We start from the raw sequence: 20,793 nt of genomic DNA, 5'->3' as shown, positions 1-20,793 counted from the left end.
TCTAGACATGTCTCTGAAATGGCCACAACTTCGAAATCCCAGGTACCAACCCATTCTGCAAGTTCACCCACCTTACTCCAGATGCTCCTGGCATTGAAATACACACATTTCAAAGCAACATCCTGGTTGCTGGTGCCCTCTCGTGACCTTGTAAACCTATCCCTGCCCTCACTACCCTCAACCGCCTGTATACTCGAACTACAATTCAGATTCCTATCCTCGTGCTGCATTAGTTTAACCCCCCCCCCACCGTGAAGAGTGTTAGCAATTCCTTCCACCCCCAAGCACAAGCTGCAATCCAGAGATACCAGTGCTGTTTGTTCTAGCTCTAAGTTTCCAACTTATAAGACCATAAGACATGGGAGTGGAAGCAAGGCCATTCGGCCCATCGAGTCCACTCCGCCATTCAATCATGGCCGATGGGCATTTCAACTCCACTTAACCTAGCTTCCTGAATTTCTGCCTTAGATCCCCACCTTTCTTCCTACCTATTGTTGTTGGGGATCTAAGGCAAAACTTCAGGGAGCTAGGTTGGAAACTTGTGAGTGACGACTTGGGACTGCTCCCCCTCCCCCTCGAGGATCCCGAAAACACAATCAGAGACATCATGAACCCTGGCACCTGGGAGGGAATAAATCAATCGTGAGTCTCTCTTGTTCTCACAAAAACTCATATCTGCTCCCCTAACTATGGACTCTCCAATGACTAACGCTCTGCTCCTCTTCCCCCTTCCCCGCTGAGCAACAGGGACAGACTCTGCACCAGAGACCTGTGCCCTATTGCTTACCCCTGGTAGGTCGTCCCCTGCAACAGTATCCAAAATGGTATATTTGTTGTTGAGGGGAACCATCACAGGAGATCTGCACTGCCTGCTGGTTCCCCCTCCTACTTCTGACAGTAACCCATCTACTTTCTTCACGTGGCTGTGGAGTAACTCCATTTCTGAACTCCTCTCAATAACCCCCTCCGCTTCTGAAATGATCCGAAGTTCATCCAGCTCCGGTTCCAGTTCCAGTTCCCTAACATGGTTCTCATGCTGGAGTTGGGTGCAATTCCCACAAATGAAGTCAGCTGGGGCACTAGAGGTGACCCTTACCTCCCACATACTGCAAGAGGAATGTTCAACCGCCTAACCTCCATTCCCACTATTCTTAATTCTCCTTTAGACTACCGTAAAAATGAAACACAAAAGAAAACACGTATCACCTTACCAACTTTGGGGCGGCACGGTGGCACAATGGTTAGCACTGCTGTCTCACAGTGCCTGAGACCCGGGTTCAATTCCCGACTCAGGCGACTGACTGTGTGGAGTTTGCACATTCTCCCCGTGTCTGCGTGGGTTTCCTCTGGGTGCTCCGGTTTCCTCCCACAATCCAAAGATGTGCGGGTCAGGTGAATTGGCCATGCTAAATTGCCCGTAGTGTTAGGTAAGGGGTAAATGTAGGGGTATGGGTGGGTTGCGCTTCGGCGGGTCGGTGTGGACTTGTTGGGCCGAAGGGCCTGTTTCCACACTGTAAGTCTAATCTAGTCTAATCTAACTGACGCACCAAACTTTTTTTTTTGGTTAGAGGAAGAGGATGGGTGGGAGACATTACCTGAGTAGTGTTTCGGGTAAAGCAACCAACCAAATATGTAACCTCGTGACCTCTCTGACCATCTCCTGCTCGACGCTTCCAAACTTCCTGCTGCTGGAACAATAATGACCAAAATCGGAAGAAAATGATTTCTTCTCCTTTGAAGTTCACTGAACCTGCACTTCATAGCTGATTCTTCCTCCACCTGCGGAAGCTAATGCTTCCAAATAAACCTGTTGGACTATAACTTGGTTTTGTGCGATTTTTAACTTTGTCCACCTCAGTCCAATACCGGCACCTCCAAGTCATAACTTCAGTTTAGTATTAGATGGACCTCGGACGAGGAACATGACGACCAGTGGCAGCAACACCACCAGCATCAGAAGTATTATTGTGAGCAGTAGAAGCATTCTGCCCAATGAACTACAATGCTGGAGGAATAGGGGATTGGGCGATAAGCACACAAGTCTAGCTTGTAGTGGGGACTATCAGGTAAGCTTCCAGGATATGAACAAGCACCAATATAGCAGCAGGCTCAAATTTTGCCTTAGATCAGGGGTTGCCAACATGTAGTTCCTCAGAAACTTAGAATATGTGCACAGTAAGGGTTAATTAAATCCTTGCTCCAAGTGTAGCCACTGAGATGTCAGACGCCATGGAAATGGAGCTGTGTTTGAAGTATGTCCTCTCTTAACATATCTTGCAGTCACATTATTAAACATTGTTAAAGTTCACTCATGAAAAGTGTAGACTACACTACGTCTCACAACATGATGACCAGACACATGGAGGATAACAATAGATTAGATTAGATTACGTACAGTGTGGAAACAGGCCCTTCGGCCCAACAAGTCCACACCGACCTGCCGAAGCACAACCCACCCTTACCCCTACATTTACCCCTTACCTAACACTAGGGGCAATTTAGCATGGCCAATTCACCTGACCCGCACATCTTTGGACTGTGGGAGGAAACCGGAGCACCCGGAGGAAACCCATGCAGACACAGGGAGAACATGCAAACTCCACACAGTCAGTCGCCTGAGTCAGGAATTGAACCCGGGTCTCAGGCCCTGTGAGGCAGCAGAGCTAACCACTGTGCCACCGTGCTGCCCACAAATAGAGCTTGAAGTGAAACCTAGAAACAATATAGAATTATGAGTAAACCATGAGGTCGCTCAGTAATCTAAACCTGGAACTGAGGAAAATACCTGGAGAAAAACTCAGCGGTGGGAGGAACGGCAAGTGGTAGATGTAAAGGCCTGTCTAGGCTCCAAATCACAAAGTGACAAAGCCCATCCAAAATCTGAAACAGGAGGCCTGTGAATGGAGAAATTTGAGAATTAAAATAATGATACTTTTTTTTTAATTGAATCAGTGAGAAAAACCTGGCAGTAAATGGAAGGTACTTCCATGGATGGGAAGAAGCAAATAGTCTGAAACTCATGTGAAGAGAAAGAATGCAATCCACACCATTCAGGAACTCCACTGGACTCCAGCCAAGACCTTTTTATCGAGAATCATGTGTGTGCAAAGACAGAGCAAGCCACGGCTGCATGGCAGCAGCACTGTGAATTAATCACAGAACACTGCACCTATGAGCATCCCAGTGGAAGAGAATGCAGAGGGGCAGGATAAACAGTTCCTGGGGAAAATGGAATGCCCACTGCAAGATTCTGATTCCCCTGATGGTGTAGACTATCAGATTTGTTAAGGAAATTTTGACAAATTTTATCAACTATTTTGAGGAGGTAACCAGGAATGGTGATGAGGTAATTCGTTAGGAGAAAGTGAGGAGTGCAGATGCTGGAGATCAAAGCTGAAAAATGTGAAGATGGAGAAGCACAACAGGTCAGGCAGCATCCAAGGAGCAGGAGAATTGACATTTTGGGCGTAAGTCCTTCTTCAGGGCTTTTCCAGCAACACATTTTTCAGCTATGAGGTCATTCATGTTCTACATGGACTTTAGCAAGGCTTTTGATAAGGTTCCTCATGGCAGCTTGGTCAAAAAGTAAGAGTCCATGGAACCCAAGGCAAAGTGGCTTGCAAGATCTAGAATTGGTTGAATAATAGTAGAGGATAGTTCCTTTGAGTGGAAGTTTGTTTCCAGTGGGATTTTGTTGTGGCCCTTGCAGTTTTTGTTGTACATTAATGATTTAGACTTAAGTGTAGGGTGACACTAAATTTGATAGGGTGCTAAATAGTGAGGATAGCTGCAAACTGTGGAATGATATCAGATAGGCAGAGCAGTGGCAAATGGAATGAAACAAGTGAAAGTGTGAAGTAATGCACTTGGAGAGTCCTAACAAGGCAAGGAATTACACTACAAATGGGAGGACCCTGAAAACTATTGAAGATCAGAGAGATCTTGATGTACATCTTGATGTAGTAAGGGGAGGTCATGCCTGACAAACCTGTTGGAATTCTTTGAAGAGGTGACAAGTAGGTTGGACCAGGGAAACCCAGTGGATGTGGTCTATCTAGACTTCCAAAAGGCCTTTGATAAGGTGCCACAAGGGAGGCTGCTGAGCAAGGTGAGGGCCCATGGTGTTTGAGGTGAGCTACTGGGATGTATTAAGGATTGGCTGTCTGACAGAAGGCAGAGAGTTGGGATAAAAGGTTCTTTTTGGGAATGGCAGCTGGTGACAAGCGGTGTCCCGCAGGGTTCAGTGTTGGGGCCACAGCTGTTCGCATTATATACTAATGATCTGGATGAAGGGACTGGGGGCATTCTAGCGAAGTTTGCAGATGATACGAAGTTAGGTGGACAGGCAGGTAGTACTGAGGAAGTGGGGAGGCTACAGAAGGATCTAGACAGTTTGGGAGAGTGGTCCAGCAAATGGCTGATTGAATTCAACATGAGCAAATGCGATGTCTTGCACTTTGACAAAAAGAATAAAAGCATAGACTATTTTCTAAACGGTGAGAAAATTCGTAAAGCCAAAGTACAAAAGGATCTGGGAGTGCTAGTCGAGGATTCTCTAAAGGTAAACATGCAGGTTGAGTCCGTGATTAAGAAAGCGAATGCAATGTTGTCACTTACCTCAAGAGGATTGGAATATAAAAGCACTGTTGTGCTACTGAGACTTTATAAAGCTCTGGTTAGGCCCCATTTGGAGTACTGTGTCCAGTTTTGGTCCCCACACCTCAGGAAGGACATACTGGCACTGGAACGTGTCCAGCAGAAATTCACACGGATGATCCCTGGAATGGTTGGTCTAACATATGAGGAACGGCTGAGGATCCTGGGATTGTATTCATTGGAGTTTAGAAGATTAAGGGGAGACTTAATAGAAACTTACAAGATAATACATGGCTTGGAAAGGGTGGATGCTTGGAAGTTTTTTTCCATTAGGCGAGGAAACTAGGACCTGTGGACACAGCCTTAAAATTAGAGGGGGTCAATTCAGAACAGAAATGCGGAGACATTTCTTCAGCCAGAGAGTGGTGGGCCTGTGGAAGTCATTGCCACAGAGTGCAGTGGAGGCTGGGACGCTCAATGTCTTCAAGGCAGAGATTGATAGATTCTTGATGTCTCGAGGAATTAAGGGCTATGGGGAGAATGCAGGTAAGTGGAGTTGAAATGCCCATCAGCCATGATTGAATGGCGGAGTGGACTCGATGGGCCAAATGGCCTTATTTCCACTCCTATGTCTTATGGTCTTATGGTCTTACATTCCTACAGATACTTGAAGGAGTAGGGCAGGCTAAGAAGGGTGGCTAAGAAGGCACATGGGATACTTGCCTTTGTTAACTGAGGCACAGAATACAGGGGCAGGGAGGTTAAGCTGGAACTGCATAAAATATTGGATAGGGCCTGCTGTTCTGGACATAATATTATAGGAAGGATGTGATTGCACTAGAGAGTGTGCAGTGGATGTGGAAGGTTTGATCATAGGAAAGATTGGGTAAGCTGAAGTTGATTTCCTTGGAGCAGCAAAGGTTGAGAGGGAACCTGATCGAGATTATGTGCAAGATTATGGGGGCATAGATAGGGTGTATAGGAATGTACTTTATCCATTAATGAAAAAGTCAGTAACTAGGGGGCAGAGATTTTAGATAAAAGGTGGAATAATAAGAGGGGAGTTGAGGAGATTTTTTTCACTCAGAAGGTGGTTAGAGTTTGGAAATCACTGCCTGAAAGAATGGTTGAGTCAGAAATCCATGTAGCATTACTTAGATATTCACTTGCAATGTCTTAGCATCCATGGCTATGAGCCAAAAGCTCGAAAACTGGATTAGTGTGGTCAGATCTTTGTTCACTGGTGCAGATCTGATGGGTCGAATTGATGCCTCCTGTGCTGTAAACATCTAAAAGTCTTTGAGTCAAATTTGTAGGATTGGTTGTGGTACAAAAATTATGGTAAATGATCGAGAAGCAAATTTCAAATTGGATATGGAGGAATGTATTCCTTCTTTCAAAGGCTATGCCATGCCTATGGTAAGGATTTCTTAGATCGCCCTTCATGTAATTGCAGGGCATCAAAAATATCAAATTCAGTGTGAAAACACACATACATGTACACATTGCTACAGTGGAAGGCAGGTCATAAAGACCTGAATATTAACCTGAAACACTTTCTCAGTAGAACTTTGTGTTGCTTTAATAGCCACCAATAACTGAAGTTGATACGGAGGACGAGAAATCACAAATCACTCTCTCTGCCTACACTCCAGCCCTAGGCCTACGAAAAAGTAGTTAGACTGTCCCTTTTTTTTCCATAAGAGGAGCAACAGATGAGGTTACCAAAGAAGGTGGTGATTAGCCACTAGAGGGCATTCTGGACTTTGGTTTGCTCCATCAAGACACAGTCAGTGAGACTCATGTTGACATTTAACAGAAAATGAAACCTAGGACCCTCCTATACAATGCAATACTTGTTCTAAGGTACCTTTGTACCCAAGATGGCACTGTAATGCAGTGACTGTAAATTTTTAACTGTATTCACTTGAGTACATGTGACAATAGAGCTAATTCAATTATTGAGGCACCATTGTTTCAGAAGTTCTTAATGTCACCTTTTGAGAATAATCATCCATCTCATGAAAAAGGCACAACAGCAGCAATCAAAATCACAATTAAATGAAAAGAATCCTCCCTGTATAGAATGTTGGACTGCTATGAGAGGTAAGAAAAGAACTGTATACAAGTTAAATCACCAGTGGAAGCAAATGATTCTTTGAATAATTCTAGCCCACTGAAGTGTTCACATTACCATAGAGGTCACAGATTATGAAGTTAGAAAGTGATCCTCAATCATAAAAGAACTCACAACACCTGTGTGTAAATGTGGAAAATGAATTTTCCAGCAAGATGAACGATGACACACACACACACACACACACACACACACACACACACACACACACACACACACACACACACACACACACTTTCTATATCTACTGTCTTTGTCCTGAGTTCAAAACTACTTTGTGACTAGCTGTTGAGCTTCTTCCCTGGGCTGTAACATCTTTCCACATTTTAACTCTTCACTACCCAATTCCAAATTCCATGAGCAAGATTCCGGTATTTTTATAAATTTGATTTCTAGGTGCTCGGTAGGGTGGTATTCTGGTGTTTGTCTCCTGTAGGGTGTCTGGACTTGCATCCTATTCCTTATTCTCATATAACTTTGCATCAACCTGTTTTAACTGGTTGAGGTTTAGGACTTAGTTGTGCTCTGGTACTGTTACTTGCACCACCCAATGGGTCATCTCACTGGTATAGCCCTCATGGCTCCACAATGGTGTCTGCTGTGGAGAACATTCCGTCCTCTTTCCATTTGTTTTGGGAATGGGCTTTTTCCAATTCTGTTCCACTTTTATTGGAATGGTAGTGCCGTCAGGTGGATGTTCAACTTCAAAGTTCTGTGGCTCTTCCGTTAAGTGAGACTTCAACTTCACTTTCTCATGACCTGTTTGAGAACCCCACTTGTCCCCTCTAATTTTACCATGAAAGTATATGTTAATTAACTCTCTGTCTATGGCCTGGCAACTTTTATTGCCTTCCCTGACCATTCTCTTGCTTTCCTTAATGGCTGCTGTCCTAATATCAGCGCATATTCTTTCTGCTCATCTATTCTTGATCCTGTTTAACAGATCTTTCTTGAGCTACCTCAAATCTTGTAGGCTTTACTTCACCTTGTCAGGTTTCTGAGCCTCACTTAGTCCTTAGCTTCTTTGCAACTCTCTGCTGATATTATTTGAGTGATCCTTCTTGAGCCACACTAAGCTGTAATGGGTTTTACTGTCCCTGTTGGGCTTCTGAACATTTTTCAGTGCCTGGCCTATCTGCTGATTGGTGCTGGCTTTCATCCTTCTCTCAGAAATGCCCCTTTACACAATGTGAGATATTAAAAGTTCCAGCACAGACACATGTAGGATAAAGTGTATGGAAAGAGTTAGCAATCAAACTTCAAATACACTGAATAAACAAATGACAATGAGTAGAGGGATGGTTAATGTAGGACTGAAGGTGTAATATCTGAATGGATGCAGCATAATGAGCTTGTGGCATAGATTGAAATTGGCAAGTATGATGTGATGGGTATCAGGGAGATGTGGCTGCAAGGGAGCTGAATATTCAAGGACATACATATTATTGAAAAGATAGACAGTTAGAGGGGGTGGTATGCCATATTGGTAAGAAATGCAATTAAAATCAATAATAAAAAAAATGAAGTAGGGTCAGATGATGATCTGTGTGGCTAGAATTGAGGAACCACAAAGGCTTAAAAAAAACAAACATAGTTGGAGTTATCTACAGACCTCCGAATAGTAGCCAGGAGCTGGGGCACAAGATACACCAGGAGATAGAACAAGGCAAAGTTACTGTGATCTTGGGGGATTTTGGTATGCAGGTGGATTGGGAAAATCAAGTTGGTAGTGGATTGCAAGTAAAAGAAATTGTGGAATGTCTATGAGATGGCATTTTGGAGCAGATTGTGGTGGACCCCACTATGGAACAGGCAATATTGGATTTAGTATTGTGCAATGAGGCAGATGTGATCAGGGTGCTCAAGGTGAATGAACCCTTAGCAGGAAGTGATCATAATATAATTGAATTTATAATGCAGTTTGAGTGGGAGCAAATAGAATCAGAGGTAACAGTATTACAGCTGATTAAAGGCAACTACAGGGGCATGAAATAGGAGTTGGGTAGAATTGACTGGGAGAGGAGCACAGCAGAAAAGACAGTGTAACAGTAATGGCAGGAGTTTCTAGGAGTAATTCAGGAGGCACAGCAGAGATTCATCCTGAGGAAAAAGAAGCATGGTACAGGGAGGATGAGGCAATCGTAGCTGACTAGAGAAGTCAGGGATAGCACAAAAAGTAAAAAAGAAAGCATTTACTGTAATGTGGTGAAGGACAGTAGGAAACTAGAGGATTGGGAAGCTTATAAAGACTAACAGATGGAAACAAAAAAAGAAATAAGGAGGGAGAACGATTAAATATAAGGGTAAGCTAGCCAGTGATATAAAGGAAGACTGTAAGAGTTTCTTTAGATATATAAAAGGACAAAAGAGAAGCAAAAGTGGACATTGGGCTGCTAGAAGACTCGCGTAATATCTCAAAATTTTACGTGAGTAAGGGGGCAGAGCTGAGTATGGTGGCCATCACCAAGGAGAAGGTGCTAGCAAAACTGAATGGCTTGAAGGTGGATATATCACCTGGACCAGAGTTCAAAGGGAGATAGCTGAAGAGGTAGCCAAGGCGTTAGTGGTGATCTTTCAGCAATCGCTCGAATCAGGGATGGTCCCAGAGGACTGGAAAATCGCTAACGTGGCACCCCTGTTTATAAAGGGAGTAAGGCAAAAGATGGAAAATATAGACTGATTAGCCTAACCTTCATTGTGTAAAATCGTGGAATCCATTGTGAAGGATGAGATTTCTGAATATTTGGAATTGTCTGGTAAAATAGGGCAAAGCTGAAAATGTGTTGCTAGTTAAAGCACAGCAGGTCAGGCAGCATCCAAGGAACAGGAAATTCGACGTTTCGGGCATAAGCCCTTCATCAGCCCTTCAGGTTTCCTGATGAAGGGCTTATGCCCGAAACGTCGAATTTCCTGTTCCTTGGATGCTGCCTGACCTGCTGTGCTTTAACCAGCAACACATTTTCAGCTGTGATCTCCAGCATCTGCAGACCTCATTTTTTACCCTAAAATAGGGCAAAGCCAGCATGGTTTCATCAAGGGAGGTCATGCCTGACAAATCTACTAGAATTCTTTGAGGAAGTAACAAGCAGGTTGGACCAAGGACAGCCAATGCATATTATCTACCTGGACTTCAAGAAGACCTTTGACAGGGTGCCACACAGGAGGCTACTGAGTAAGATAAGTGTCCATGGTGTCAGAGGCAAGGTACTAGCATAGATAGAAACTTGGTTGTCCAGCAGAGAGCAGAGAGTGTGGATAAAATGATCCTTTTCCAGATGGCAGCAGTGATGAGTGGTGTTCCGCAAAGCTGTGTTGGGACCACAATTTTTCATTTTATACATTAACAATCCAGATGACGGAACTGAGGGCATTCTGGCCAAGTTTGCAGATGATACAAAGATAGGTAGAGGGGCAGGTAGCACTGAGGAGGCAGAGAGGCTGCAGAAAGATTTGGACAGGTTAAGAGAGTGCTAGATGGAATACAATGTGGGAAAGTTTGAGGTCATGCACTTTGGAAGAAAGAATAGAGGCATAGACTATTTTCTAAATGGGGAGAAAATTCAGAAGTCTGAAGTGCAAAGAGACTTGGGAGTTCTAGTCCAGGACTCTGTCAAGGTAAATTTGCAAGTTGAGTCAGTAGTTAGGAAGGCAAATGCAATGATGGCATTTATTTTGAAAGAATTTGAATATAAAAGCAGGGATGTTCTTCTGAGGCTCTAAAAAGGCTCTGGGCAGACTACATTTGGATTATCGTGCACACATCTCAGAAAGAGGCCCTGAAGCGTATTCGGAGGAGATTAACAAGAGTGCTCCCGGGAATGAAAAGCTTAATATGTGAGGAAAATTTGAGGACTCTGGTTTTTCACTCGATGGAATTTTGAAGGATGATGGTGGATCTTATTGAAACTCACAGAATATTGAATGACCAGGACTGAGTAGATGTTGAGAAATTGATTCCATTGGTAGGAGAGACTAGGACACAAGGGCATAGCCTTAGAGTAAAGGGAAGATCATTTAGAACAGGGATAAGGAGAAACATCTTCTTAAAAGTGGTGAATCTACAGAATTCATTACTACAGAAGTCTATGCAGAGCTGGTCATTGAGTATGTTGAAGGTTGATGTAGGTAGGTTCTTGAGAATCAAGGTTTTCAGGGAGAAATGGGAGAATGGGGTTGAAAAACTTGTCACCCATGATTGAGTGGCAAAGCTGCCTCGATGGGCTGAATGGCCTAATTTCTGCTCCTATGTGTTATGGCTCTACGAGTCTTAGCATTTTCAGGATTGAACCAAACAGAATACCAAATTAAACTGATATGCAAGACACTGTGGGCGGCACGATAGCACAGTGTTAGCACTGCTGCCTCACAGCGCCAGAGACCTCAGGCAACTGACTGTGTGGAGTTTGCATGTTCTCCCTGTGTCTGCGTGGGTTTCCTCTGGGTGCTCCAGTTTTCTCCCACAGTCCAAAGATGTGCGGGTCAGGTGAATTGGCCATGCTAAACATGCTAGTGTTAGGTAAGAGGTAAAAGGTAGGGGTATGGGTGGGTTGTGCTTTGGCAGGTCAGTGTGGACTTGTTGGGCTGAAGGCCCTGTTTCCATACTGTAAGTAATCTAAAAAAAGAGTATGCTGGTCTTTAAAACTAAGAAGTTTGGTTTGTCACTACCACTCGAAGACTCTATGACACAATGTCATGATGATATTATCAGCCATTTTGGAGGGAAACAACTCAAGGTAGCATCTCATTTCATAAATCTCTGACTGTTGTCAAACATGTCAGTCTGTTATCCTTAAAACATAACACAAGAAGAAAACTGGCAATGAGGAAGAAAATCTGCTTTGAGATCCATTGGGTGAATCCACTGATACGTGGAAAAAAAATTGTGGTCCTCACGAAAGACCTCGGAGGCATTTCGATTAAAAAGAAATTAAACAATGTCATTGCTGCACCAAAACAGGTACTGGTAGTAAAAATAAATAAAAAGGCATTCAGTCCTGAGAAGAGGTGAACAGCGCAAAAGCAATTTGCCATATACTCCACCCTGAAGGAATATTGTAAGTATCCTACACAGAGGGAAATGTTTTGAACACTACACAGCAAAAGTATAGAACAGTAGACAGAAAATCTACATGGTACAAAAATAGCATCAGGAAAGCCCAGATACTCAGTTCAAAGAAGAGCTTCTTTTAAACATTCCAGCCATTACTGTCGACACCAGCTGATACTGGGTCACTCCCTCATGAAATGGCAAACTGGTAAAAATGGAGATGGACATTACAGCAACTGTTTTATTTATACCTGAAAGTATATATTAGAAGCTGCTGAGTTACATTGTGCTGTGACCCTCAAAATTTGAATCAAGGTGTTGTATCAATGTCAATGTTCACTTATATGGTCATTCTGAAGATTTGTCCTTACACATTGTCAGAGTAAATCTTCCTGCTTTATTGGAAAGAATGTGGTTGGAGAAAATCAGACTTAACTAAGCTGAAATAAATTACTTCGCACATTGTGAGACTGATCTACCACAAGTTCTAAAGAAACATGCACTCTTTTCAATAGGGATTTAATAAGCCTAGAAAAGATCTCTGTTAAATTGAATACCAAGAGTGAGAGGCAAGCAAAATGTTGCAAGGTTAGGTCAGTATTTTAAACAATCAGATCATTTTTGGGCTTGCTGAATAACTATGACAGGTTTGTCCCAGATCTTGCAACCACTCTCAAGCCATTGCACAATTTATTATACAAAATAATTGGAAATATGAAAGAGCTTTTACACAAGCCAATGAGGCTAAGTTCGAAGTCCCGAATCATTTTGACCTTATGCTAATGTTACAACTAGCATGCAGTGTGTCATCATATGGATGGGAGTATTTGTTTCTCACATTTTACCGAACGGTGAAGAGAAGCCAACAGCTTTTGAATCAGGATTGTTAAATAGCGCAAAAACGAAATATGCACTGATCAAGAAAGTTGCTCCAGAAATCATTTTTGGCAATAGATAATTTCACTACTACCTGTATGTCTGGGAATTTACCCACTAATAAACTCAAAAGTGATTGCCTACAATACTTGGGCCTCCTTTTCTAACAAGGAGCAGTATGCAGATATAATTATTGTTGCTATCAGCTTACATTTTTACAATTAAGTACATTTTTACATTGACAATTCAACTCACAAAGGAACGCTGATGGCCTCTCTAGATTATCTTTTGGCAACTGAGTCAACTACATACTGTCCTTATGTAAAGATTTTCTACTTCAAACAAGTAGAGAACATTCTGGAAATAGCAGGGCAAGTTACGGCATATACTAGAAATGATCCATTGCAATATAAAGTGATGGGTGTGATACTTTGTGGCAAGATCACAGGAACAACCCTGGAACTGAAGCAATACGTCACATGGAAGCTAGAACTATCTGTACAAGCAGAATGTCTCCAATGGGAAATGAGAGTCATTATTCTACCACGGTTATGACAATATGTTCAACTACACAAAGGTTATTGTGTCATTTAAGAGGGAAGGACGTAGTCAGAAGCTATTTTTGGTGGCTAGTGCTTGACACTGAAATTAAGGAGAAGGCAGAAATATGTTCAGCTTGCACAACAGTTCACAACCTAGTTTCATTAGTGCCATTACACCCGTGAAAATGGGTGGAAAAAAAACCATAGCAAAGAATCATATTGATTATGCCTGACATTTTGAAGAGCAGACATTTTCATAGTGGTTGATACATATGTTAAATAACTTGAAGTTGCCATTATGAAGTCAATATCTTCAGAGAAAACCATTGAAAGATTGATGGATATCTTGGCGAGATTTCATTATTGGGAACAACTTGTTAGTAATAATGGTCCAAAGTTCATATTACATTGGTTTACAGACTATCTAAAGCAGAACAGAATTCGACATATGTCTGATCTTATCACCCAGCAACAAATGTTTTGGTAGAAAGGTTTGTTCGGACAATGAAACAGCTCTTAAAAGTAACTCAAGAACAAGGATCACTATCCAAAAAATTGAGCCAATTTTTGTTATCTTGCTGGAACTCAACTCATTGAAAAACTCAAATTTCTCCACGTTTGCTAATGGTACAGCAACAGTTGCACTTGATAAAGCCATGAGAAAATACATTGATGACAGCAAACGGCAGATTTGGGTTTTTGAACAAGAAAACAAGGCTAAATGCCATGGTTTCCAAAACTTTCAAGAAATGTTGGTGAGGAATTACACACGGGTGAGAAATCAGTAACAGCCATCATTGTAGCACAGACTGGACCAGCATGAAATGAGAAATGATGTAAGATGGAGAAGACATGCAGACAACCACTTGGCAACCAGAATGAATGATTCAACATTAATTGAAGATTCACAAATAATTGTGCAAAACAAAGTTCTGAATTTACCCAAGGCCAAAACAGTGACTGGAATACGTGACGGAGATAGTACAGTGTTGGATACAATATTGTGTGAACCTCCATAGGTTGTCTCAGGAAAAGATAATGACAAATTATGTTCTTTGTACACCTTGTAAAGCAATGAGAAAAATAAAGACACCTGAGGTGCACCAGCAGCCATGTGATATCTACTGACTGTATTAATAATTTTAAATATTGCGAATGTTTACATTGCAGGAACCTTTGACATAAGGGGATAGAAATGATATGTGTTTGTGTAAGTATGTTGGACTGTCAAGCTAAGACTCCAATTACGTGATGTCCTCAGCCATTTTGGAGGGAACCAACGCAATCTAAGTTTGCTGCTATATAGAGAAAACACCTCATTTAATAAAGCTTCTGCTGTTGTTAAGCATTTCAGCCTTTTATCCTTCTTGAAATGTATCAGTTAGTAACCTATCTTGAAAATTCAGAATGAAAGAAATTTACATTGACACTTCACAGATGGACTGAAATGCATGATTTTAAAAATAAAGCAAATTGTGTTCGATGGACACACATATCCATATATGTCCATCTTCAGATCTACTTAATTGTATAATTATTTTCAACTATGAATTTTATGAAAAGTAATTTCAGAAGCTAACTAAACAATAAAAGTTTACAGTTCTGTTTGAAAATGATAGCATTCTATTCAAGTATAAAATGACTCTCCAAAGAAATCCAGAGGAAGAAAACACCTTTACTTTTGTCAAAGTAAGAGGGCTCTTTTACACCTAAGGAAGGATTTAACGATTGGAATTAAATAAATGGCATGTTCCATTATCTAAATTTTTATTTAACTCATATTACCTTGTATTTGTGAGAGAGCATGTAAAAGTAATGTTTGTTTTTGTAAAACCCTTTAAAATGTTGATAATGAAATACCCTCTTTCATTAATATTAATACATTTACATTTATGATCATCAGTAGCAAGGTGTTGATCAGAAATCAATGAATAGGTCTCTGCCTTGTTTTTCATTATTATTAGCAATTAAGTAAATGCATTACAACTCAAATAACTGTTCTTTTGACCATAATTTTTTAAAGGATTCTATTTTGTTATTTATATTGCTTTAGGTGGCCATTGATGCATGCAAATTTCTAGAAGACCTCCTGCCAAATGGATCAAGTGGCCACACATTGTCAGTGGCTGTTAAAGTTACCACTATCTTAATTTATTTGCTTTTAGCTGTTTACAGAGATTTTCAGGTGATATTTTTAGTATCTCACAGTTGACTATCCACTGGTGCATGTCAGTTTGATATCATGTCTGCCAGGGCCTGGACCATGTGCATTTTTGAACTCCTTAAGGCAGTCAGGATGAGTAAATGCAAAATACTACTGATGTTGGAAATTTAAAATAAGAACAGATGATCCTAGAAAATAATTAGCAGACCTATTAGCCTAATAGTGAGAAAAAGCATTCATGTTTTAGGTTGATGATCTTTCATCAGAACACAAAAATGATGCTCGAATGAGGCCCAAATCAAAACTAACACATCATCAGTACTTTTATAGATAAATCTTTCAAGATCTGATACAGGGACGGATCCGAGGGTATCCTGTGTTACACAGCAGCTCTATTATGAAAATGTTAGTATTTTGCTGTTTCTTACATGTGTTATGATGAGACACTGGGCCAGTTTCCCAATTTGTTATGATTCTAGACACAAACTCCAGACTGTTAAGCTCCCAGGTGAGGAAGGATGAACTGACTCCCATTCTCTATTCATCTTCACCCCTTGGTTGTTGCCACAAAATTAACCTAAAAATGACCCATTCCCTTTGGATACCTTTCTCTGAGGCCAAATGAACTTATGGTTTAAAATAAATCAATTTAATTTCTTTCATTAACGAAGAGTGAGCTTAGTAATTACTAAATGCGCAAAGATTTAGTACTGTAGCACATATATACACAGGTTAGAAATAAGAGTTAAGTCCAAAAACAGAGAAGTTAATAAAATGATAGATAGATCAGTCTCTTAATCATTCACAAAAATTGGACAGTTGAACACAGCAACTGTTGGAGTGGAGGTTACCACTATCATTGGTAATCAAACATTTGTTTTTTTTGAGATCCTGGATCTATTGTAGGCTTTTTTCATGATTCTTTTCCTTAAACTAGTTTGCAGAACTTGAAATGAAGTTATGTGTTCTCTTACCTGCAGTACAAGAGTAACTAGGAAATATTTTTCGACTGTGAACCACACAGCATGTTATTAGAATTTAAATTTAACGCATCTTGAAATAAATACTTTGGGGTTTTATCAATTGTCATAATATATACCATAGCATGACAGTGATAACTGCAGCTCCAGGAAGAGCAAAGTTTTGAGCATTCTGATCTTTCAGAGGAAGAGCCTGATCTGACAAGGTACCAGTAGCTGTGCACTGAACTGCTAGGTCTGACCACGATAGCTTGATTCAAGCACAGTTCATTTAGACTCAGGCAGCCACATTCTGAATTCATTTAGCTCCACCAACTCATCATCCAAAGTAGTCTCACAATCAATAACGCATCATTCAGAAATATCCATTACATGACTTCATCTCTTTTCAAACACAAAGCAGAAGGCCACTTGACAGCAAAAATTGGCAATATGGGAAAATGAAGCAAACATACAGAATAATTCAGTAGAAAATGAGCAACATTCAGCCCATCAAGCTTGCTCCATCATTCTACTTGCTCTTGGCTAACAGCTTATCGTAATGCCATATTCCTCCTCTTTCCACATACCATTGACACCTTTAGTTATTTCTTTTTTAAATATATTTCATTACTTGGCCTCCACAGCTTTCCATGGTAAATATTTTCACACATTCAGTACCGTCTGAATGAAGAGATCTCCTCATTTCAATCTGCAATGGCCTACCTTTTATTTTTGTCCAGCAAACCTCTGTTCTGGATTTCCTAATCAGGTGAAACCCTTCATCCAGTCTGTCCAGCTCTGTGAGAATCATTCTAACAATTTCCATTATTATCTGGTCTGGCCTACATGTGTCTCCAAAATGGTTGACTCTGAACCACTGCTCTTGAGCAATTAGGAATGGGTAGTAAATGCTGATCGAGCCAGTGATACACACATTCCATGAGTGAATTTTTTAAAAATTGCACTATGTAGAACCTGAATTGACAATAGACATTCACACATGCCTAAAGGTCCTGGAATCTTTTAACAAAATCAAACAAATTTAAGTACATCAAATATTGGAAAGTTACAGTCTGCTTCATCTGTTTGTGGGTTTGGCTTGAGAACATTATTTCCACAGTGTTGAGGATGGATTTCACATTGTACACAGCTCTGTATTTCTGTACCTAATCTCTTGGTTTTTCAGACTTTGGATCGTGGTTGCTGAGATCGTTGGATTCATTATTTTTGTTAATTAAAATGAAGCAAATGATTAAGACTCATAGAGGTACACAGTGTAAATAAAGATCATTACATCCATCAAGTCTGCACCAGTCAAGAACAAACACCTAACTATTTTAATATTCAAGCATTTGGTCCACTGCCTTGTATGCCTTGGCATCACAACTGTACATATTTAATGTTATGAGGGTTTCTACATCTACCTCTATTACAGTCAGTTGTTCGAGAAACCCATCACCTTTTGGATGAAAAATATTTTCCTTACATCCCCTCCAACCCTCCTGTCCCTTACCTTAAACTATGTCCCTGGTCATGCTTCCTCAACCAAGGGGAAATGTTCCTTCCTTATCTACTCTATCTCTGCCCCCTATAATTTTATATGTTTCAATCAAGTCCCCTCTTGATCTCCTCTGCTCCAAGTAAAACAACCGCTGTCTATCCAACCTCTCTTCAGAATGAAATTTTCCAGTCCAGGCAATATCTTAGTAAATCTCTGCACCCTGTCCAGTGTAATCTCATCCCTCCTAAAAAGTTAATTTCAGAACTGTACACCACTCTCTAGCTGTGGCCCAAATGACGGTTTATACAGTTCCAGTTTAACCTTCTTGCTCTTAAACTCCATGTCCCTCTTAATAAAGACAAGTATTCCATATGCCTTCTTAAGCACTTTATCCATCTGTCTTGCTATCTTAAAGGATGGGTGGATATGCACACTAACATCCATCTGATCCTTGATGCTTCCCAGGGTCCTACTATTCACCATGTATTCCCTTACCTTGTTCATCCTGCCATATCCATCAACTCATTGGATTAAATTCCATTTGCCGCTGATCAGCTCATCTGAACAGCCAGTCTATATCCTCCTGCAATCTAAGTGTCTTCACTATTTACACCCACCAATTTTCATACCATCTGTGAACTTACTAATCAATCCTCTCACATTTAAGCCTATATATACCGCAAACAGAAAGGGCCCAACACTGATCCTTGCTAAGCCCCACTGGATACAGGCTTCCAGTCACAAATTAAATAGATCATCACCCTCTGTTTCCTGCCACTCAGTTGATTCTGGATTCAGATTTTCTTGGATCCCATGGGTTCTTACCTTTAGTATCAGTCTTTAATGTAGGATCTTATCAAAAGCTGCTGAAGTCCGAGTAGAGCATGTCAAACATATTGCCCTTTCTACATACCTGGTCGCCTCTTTGACAAATTCAATTAAGTTTGTCAGATATGACCTTCCCTTAACAAAGCCATGACGACTCTTCTTTATTAATCCCTGCTTCTCCAAATTCTATCCCTTAGAAATGCTTCCAATAGATTGTCCAACACTGAGGTCAGAATGACTGGCCTGTAGTTTCCTTGTTTAATCCTTCTTCCTTCCAGAATAATGGTATCACATTGGCTATCCTCCAGTCCTTTAGGGACTCTCCAGTACCCAGGAAAGAATTGAAAATTATTGCCAGTGCCCCTATTTCCTCCCTTACCTCATTCAACAGCCTGGAATACATTTCATCAAGCCCTAGAGATTTATCAACTTTTAAGTCTGCCAGACCATTCAGAACTTCCTCTCCATCCATGTTAATTTCTTTCTTTATATCATATCCTTCTCCCTGATTTTGATACCCACTATTCCCTCTCACCAGTGAGCAATGAAACAAAGTAATAATTTAAAATTGTACTTACATCCTCTGGTTCAATGCACAAAGCTATATTTTCCTCATTCTTGTAAGGTATAGGGTTAAAATTGTGCAGAATAAGGAAATAGGTGTTGCTTCTGTAAAAGCTTACAATATAAAATTAGGCTGCGCATGCAAATACTAAACAGTGAGAAGCGAAAACAGGTAGAATTATCTAAGACTAATAGGGCAGAGTGACTGTGTAGTGGGATGTACCAGTAACAGGAGAATAGTGTGCCAGTCTCAGGAGGAATGTGGCCAACGAATGGAATTTAGTTTGGCAGGATGAACGCATGAAGACAGCAAACTATGCCAGGATAGTCACATATAAGGAATGAGATAGATAAGAGTAAGGGGCAACAGGCTTAGAGTAATGGGAGAAGTAAACAGTGGCGGAGAGAAGCTAGACAAAGGTGGAGTGAAGCTAGAGCTTGTGATACACGCTACAGAAAAAGTAACCAATAGGGTGAAAGGGGAGGACCGAGAGATGCAGCTGAATAGCATAAATCAGAATGTAACCCTCAGATCGAGGTGCTTACTCATTAGGCATCCGTTCTAGCAAGTACGTCTCAATAAAATTCGCTGCTTCAGAATTTGACTCGGACTGAAATTTATTAATATGTGAGTTTTATTTCTCACAATTTGAGGGCTCGTGTCCAGGATATCTATCATCACCAGCAGGGTAGGCACCGTTGCCGGCTGGGAAGACGCATCCCATTCCTTTTAGAATGGTCCCGTGTTCCTCGGTGGTGGGTCTCCCCTTCTGGTTGACTGATTAAGATCTGATGAGAGTCTAACTGAACCAGGCGAAAGGTTGTAAGTAGGCACGGGGAGCCAGGCAACTCCGCGCATGGACCAAGGTAGGAAAAGAGATTTTTAAGTACTGCCTTAGTGCTGGCTGGGATTGAGTTCTAGTAATTAACAAGTGTCTAATGAAGGAACTCAATCTGGGCTGTGCCAAAGGTAAAGTAAAAGCCTCCGGGAAAAAAAATGGAAATGGAGACAGGGTCCCTGACAACATACCTCCAGTATGTCTGTTGGGCAGGATGTTGTGGAATTGGAAAAATAATACTTGTACAAGGGAAAAAGACAGGAAAAAGATGATTAAATATTGTTGCTTTGTATGGACTAAGGAATCCATTCTTCATCCTGCCATCTTCTGGCAAAAGTACAGGTCGGACAAAGATTGTGTTTGTAAATACTTGAATTTATATGTCAACAGAAAACAGCCTTTCAGTCAGGAGGAATGCTTTGTGTTGGAAGGGCTAGTAGCTGAAGGGCTACTGAGAATTCACTTTGTAACGAAATCATGGCCAGACGTCCAAAAAAAAATCAGAAAATAGATGGGTGGACTGAGAAATCACTTGATGAATTATTAACAGAGGCACAGCAAGTGTTTGTAAAGAGAGAGGATGAGAAGCAAAAACAGGAGGCGAAAATTATGGTAGCCATGGTTGATGAAGTAGTCAAGAAAAGAATTGAACCGGTGGCAGCACGTAGAACATAGAGGAAGGGGTAGAGGACAAGGAGGACCTTTCGTAGGGTCCACTCGACAAGGATAAGGACAGA

Source organism: Hemiscyllium ocellatum, chromosome 5 (genome assembly GCF_020745735.1).
Source record: "Hemiscyllium ocellatum isolate sHemOce1 chromosome 5, sHemOce1.pat.X.cur, whole genome shotgun sequence".
NCBI classification, from domain to species: domain Eukaryota; kingdom Metazoa; phylum Chordata; class Chondrichthyes; order Orectolobiformes; family Hemiscylliidae; genus Hemiscyllium; species Hemiscyllium ocellatum.
The sequence above is the reverse complement of the archived record's forward strand: the minus strand, read 5'-3'. Positions refer to the sequence as shown.